This window comes from Gopherus evgoodei, chromosome 15 (genome assembly GCF_007399415.2).
Source record: "Gopherus evgoodei ecotype Sinaloan lineage chromosome 15, rGopEvg1_v1.p, whole genome shotgun sequence".
Lineage (NCBI taxonomy): Eukaryota > Metazoa > Chordata > Testudines > Testudinidae > Gopherus > Gopherus evgoodei.
This window is the reverse complement of record NC_044336.1, coordinates 6,583,527-6,589,526: the sequence shown is the minus strand read 5'-3', so window position 1 is coordinate 6,589,526 and position 6,000 is coordinate 6,583,527.

Genomic DNA, 6,000 nt, shown 5'->3' with positions numbered 1-6,000 from the left:
GCCCTTTTTATCCACCATAAAGAAAAAAACAAAAACAATGCCTATTGAAATCAGTGGTAGCCAGTCCATTAACATCAATGGGCTATGGATCGGTCACTTATACCTTGATTGTAAACACTGTGCTCTCAGCTGAAATTTAGATTACAAAAGCTGTGGCACAGAACCAAATTTCATGTATTGTGCAAAATTGCAAACACTCTTCTCAGTAATTCAGGCCCTGATTCAGGAGTCCATCCCTGTTCAGCAAAGCACTTAAGCATGGGGTTAAAGTGATTTGCGGAATAGGGAGGCATGTAAGCCTGCACAATAACATCTTCAGAAGCAACTGAGAGATTTAGGAGCTTAAATCCCATTTACAAAAGTCACATTATCAATTTTACTGGTGCTGAATGGGGCCTGCTTGACTTGGAGGATGAGACACTACAAATAGCAGGTGGGGCAAGTGGAGTAGATGGATTTTTGTTAATGTTCCTTTAACTGGAAAAAAACTTTTATTTGAGCTAAAATGACTGTCACTTGAAGGGAAATGTTTTCACTTTAAGGGAAATGTTTACAGCCTGCTTGTTTTTCATGCAGTTCGATCCTTTTGCATATTCCAGAATGATTTGTTTAGATAAGGAAAATGTTGTTTATGCAAATCACTTCCTGCAACTAAAGATTGCTTAGGGTCTTTGCGTGGGTGGCAACTGTATTGAAGCAAGTGATCTGGCCTAATTCATTCTGTATTGCAGAATCCTTATGAATGTATGTTATATAGAGGAGAGGCAACATTTTCAAAAGGTCCTAAGTTAGATAGGAGCCTAAGTACCATTTTCAAAAGTGACTTAGGAACCTGAGTCCAATGAGACTTAGTCCAATAACATTTAGGCTCCCAAGTGTCTAAGTCACTTCTGAAAATTGGATCTAGGCTCCCGAGTCACTTAGGACCTTACCCTAGTCTTAATTACTTTCTGCCAAGCCCCTGACTTCCATGTCCCTCACTGTCGGGGAGCTGTTATCCCCATGGCTGACAGTTCTGCAAATACCCACTTGTATGGGGAACAGAGCAATCCTATGGCCGTAGCCCCAGACTGGGAGATGGTGAGACTTTGAACAAGTCTCTGCATCTTAGCTTCCCTCTCAGGAAAAGTGGGCTAATGCTGTTTACTGTCCACTGTCAGGTTCTTTGTTGTCTGTGGAGCAGAAGCCCTCTACAGGTGTTAGGTATGAGCAGGGTAGCTTCTGGTGGCTGGGGTGGGTCACATAAGACCAGCCAAAGTTGGACATGATATGCTCACCAGGCTCAGCCTAGCTTTTCATCTTACTCAATGTCCATTCAAAGCTCACAGTGGATTTCCCCAAGTGGGGAGTTTGAAAAAGGAAGCAGAGAGCACCCTGCAGTTGTGATTCTGGCTGTCCCCTCCCTTCACAGTCCTGTTGTTTCCAAAGGCTGCATTTGTGTCACCGGTAGAGCTAGGCAGGAAACAGCTTTCATGTCCCAAGAACATTTGTGAGATTTTAAGAAAAACCTCTTCCACAGTGAGACTTTTTGCTATTTTCATGGAGCCCTCACCTGAGCTGTGGGGGGAATCCCTGCTCCAATGACTACTTCATTATGTGTACAAAGCTCCAACAGAGAGATTGAGAGTTTTGAGACCCAGCCCACAATAGCCCCGTGGTTAGGGGACTCACCTGGGAGAGCGAGACCTGGCTTCAAGGTGCTACTGCAGATCAGGCAGAGCAGGAATGTGAGCCTAGGTCTCCCACAGCCCAAGTGACTACCCTAATCACGGGGTCATTGCCTATCAAAACTGGTCCGTTCCTGTGAAAAGTTTCAGTTTTACCATATCAGCTTTTTCTGATGAAAAAATATTTCATAGAAAAATTCCAGAGTAGCTCTAATCATTCCCCTGTGAGTTAGCTTTTTCTAGAAGGCAAGGAGCTAGCCACCAGCAGCCTCCTCCTCTGAGATCTCTGCTACAGTCCAGCAGGATGGGAGATGTCACCTTGTGTGTGTCTTGTTTATAATTCTTCTTAGTGCACACTGCAGCAGGCTCCCCAGCAGTGCATGTGCTATGGTATTATACCTCCCTGCTCTTTCTCCACATCCTTCCTTCAGACGGAGCCCCTTGAACCAATGCCCATGTTTGGTAATTTCCTCAAGCTCACATACACACAAGGAAGCAAAACACACAGGTTACAATACATAGAGTATGTCAGGTTGGGAAGTTGGAGTGTATTCAGAGATTATTTTGCAATGCACACAAATGGTGCATGATCACAATTCTTTGCAGATTCAGAACTGTTCCCTAGACATTGCCTGATTGGTTTTGATTAGAGATGGGCCTGAACTGAAACCTCAGATCCAGACCCCTCTGAATTCAGGAGTATGGGGAGGTCAGATCTGAAACCCTATATCTGAACCTGGCCCCATGTTTTTGGTCACAGACCACACCCCAAACCAAAAAGACCCTGGGTAACAGTTCCAGTTTGGATGCGGCTTAAGATGGCAGAAATCTTCTGAGAATGAATGATGAGATTTCACCATCATTGAATCTGTCCCCAAGTCCTGGCCTGACCCTCATCTATACCAGGACAAGCCACTCCCCCTCAGCCCCTAGCTAGCTTTCCTGATCTGTTTCTGAAGAGCCATGTCAAAAAGGCAGTTACACTCTCAGGGTATATCTACACTGCAATTAAAAACCTGCGGCTAGCCCATGCCTGCTGACTCAGGCATGTGGGGCTCAGCTTAAGGGGCTATTTTACTGTGGTGTAGACATGAAGGCTCGGGCTGGAGCCTGGGCTCTAAGACCCTGTGAGGTGGGAGGGTCCCAGAGCTCAGGCTGCAGCCCGAGCCAGAACAAATGTCTACACCGCAATTAAACAGCCCCTTAGCATGAGCCCTGCAAACATGAGTCAGTTGGCATGGGCCAGCCGTGGATGTCTAATTGCAATATAGACATACCCCTGCAATGATCTCAGTGCAAACACACTTCTGCACCCATTCCATGCAGCTCTGACATCAACAAAGCTCTGCTCAGTCACAGCGATTCGCCCTCTTGGAGCACATTGCATGACTGGGGCCTTAGCTTTTGAAAATATCCTGGTAGATTCAGGGACCTTTGTCACCAAGGTTTCAAATAAGTGTATTTGTATGCATTGTTGTTCGTGCAGAATCATCACAGGATATCGCCTGTCTTTGCAGGGTTGCATGGGGCCCGATTTTTAAATCACTCCATGCTGGCCCAATCTGCTCTCATTGCAGTTTTGCCAGTGATGCCAGTGAGCACAGAGTTAGGCTAATGCTGAGGACTGGTGAAAATCTCACTTCATGGTGGTAAACACACCAGCATCCTGTAAATACTAGAGTTTCCACTGTTATTTTCACTGGTAGAGATTTCTTGAAAATTGCCAGTGTAGACTAAACCTCGGGGCTAGAGCGCCGCTCCCGACACATCACTCCTTGGATATTCTCTGGGGTAAAGTTTTTCCCTACAAGAACTGTAGCAATCATTTGCCATTGTATTGTTCTGGTGACTGTATGAACCAGAGGTGGCAGAACCCAAGGGCTCCAGAATCCCATTTCATTGGCATGTCAGTGGCTGGAAGTTGAAGCTAGGCAAATTCAGACTGGAAGGTACCAATTTTTAATAGCAAGGGTAATTAACCGCTAGAACAATTTACCAGTGGTTGAGGTGGAGTCGTCATCATTTAAAAACCAGATTGGATGTTTCTCTGAAAGACCTGCTCTAGTTCAAACAGGAATTCACTCAGGGAAGTCTTATGGCCTGTGTTATGCAGGAGGTCAGACTAGGTGACCGCAGTGGTGTCATCTGGCCTTAGAATCTATGACTATAAGTCACATGTGTCAGTGTAATCAATGAAGGGGGGATTTTTTTCTCTGTCTCTTTTGGCTTCTTTTGAAATTCACTGGAATCTCACACTGAAACCTGCGTCTATTTCAGCCTTCGAGTTTCTTTCGGATCTTGCCACACGAACCACCTACGGTCGCTTTCTTAAGAAAAACCAAAACCGCACGGAAACCCAATGCAAAATCCCTAGTTGTTACCCACCTTGCTAGCTGTGGCCTCCTGTGACCCAGTCTCAGTGCAGCAGCAACCGGAACACGTTTCTTGCATGATGGCAGGGAGGGGGGCAAGTAGGATGTATGCTCCTTTCCCCCACTCCTAACGCCCCTGTTTGTAGCTGAGAGGATGGCAGAGGTATCTGAAGACTGAAGATCATAGAATCATATGATTGTAGGACTGGAAGGGACCTCGAGAGGTCATCTAGTCCAGTCCTCTGCACTCATGGCAGGACTATGTAATAACTAGTCCATCCCTGAGAGGTGTTTGTCTAATCTGTTCTTAAAAGCCTCCAATGATGGAGATGGGGGAGATGGCCAATTAGACGCTCTCTGAAGACACTGGAGAGGAGATAAGAAGAAGGTCCCTGGCTTGCCACTGCAGAGAAAGGGCTTAAAGCAACCTGGGTTTGGGAAGGATTGGAACTGGGGAGCAAGAGAGGTCTGCAGAGTAGGCCTAGGCTGATACCTGATGATATTTTGCATGTGAGGTTCTGAAAGTTAAGCCTCCTGAATATGAATATTGTCTGAATCAGAATAGTGCAGCATCTGCCCATCTCTGATCCCACAGGAATGATAACTCAGTCATGTCTCAGTGACACAGACAGTGGCATTGTACAGTGTGGCACAGCTGGCCTCTGCAGCATGACGTTGGATGTCAGCAGGTGATGGTGCATCTGCTCAGCCCTCCAGGGTGAAAATCCCTCGCCACTGAAACCCACTAAACTTCATCTCTGCACACTTTGAGGAGTGACTGTAAAGTTCTTCAGAGTTTCTTCAATAACCTGGACTGACCATTTATCCTTCTTCTCTTTCAATCCGTCCCCTGGACTGGGCCTATCCTGTGTTCGTACCTTCAGAGCTAACATTTCAAGGCAGGCTAATTCTAGTGCACTTGTTTCTGTTAGGTTGTATAGCACTCTGGACACTTTGATCAGGGGCAAGATTGGCAGTATGCCTACAGTTAATGATGAATTGAAATATAAATTAATTATTGCATCTGAGGAAGTGGGTATTCACCCACGAAAGCTCATGCTCCAAAACGTCTGTTAGTCTATAAGGTGCCACAGGATTCTTTGCTGCTTTTAAATTAATTATTAATTATTATTACTATTATTATATGTGTCTGTAGTGGGTGAGCGCTATGAGATATGGCCACTGGAAGAACCAGATATTTGCATTTTTTTGGATTTGTGATGCTTTTATATTAATAGCCAAAGAGTTGCAGAGTCCTAAAGAAACGATTAGCCAGAGAGACCAGTGTTCTAGGATCTAGAGAGGAGAAAAAGAGATTATATAAAATACTGAACAAGGCAGAGGACAGACAAACAGAGGGTGTGTATGAGGATAGGTAGATGTGTATGGGGACAGATGGATGTGTATACAAACAATTAGATAAATAGATGAGCATGAGGACAGACAGAATGGTGTGTATGGAGATAGACAGATCTGTGTATGGACAGACAGACCAGTGTGTATGAGGATAGATGTGTATGGGGACAGACAGAGCAGTGTGTATGAGGATAGACAGATTTGTATGGGGACAGACAGACAGAACAGCGTGTATGGGGGGAGAGAGGTGTATATGAGGACAGACAGAGTGGTGTGTGTGAGGATAGATGTGTATGGGGACAGACAGACAGATCAGGGTGTATGATCACAAAGAGCTGGAGGTGTTTGGGGACAGACAGATGGAGAGGTATGTATGAGGACAGAGGTGTCTGGGGACAGACAGACCTGTGTGTATGAGCACAGACAGACAGAGCGGTGTCTGGGCACAATCAGACAGCCCCGTGTGTATGAGCAGACAGACAGCCCAGTGTGCATGAGCACACACAGCTAGCGGTGTCTGGGGCCAGACGGACAGCGGTGTGGAGGACAGATGTGTCTGGGACAGACAGACCCGGGTGGTCTCTCTCCCCACGCTGGCTCCTTGG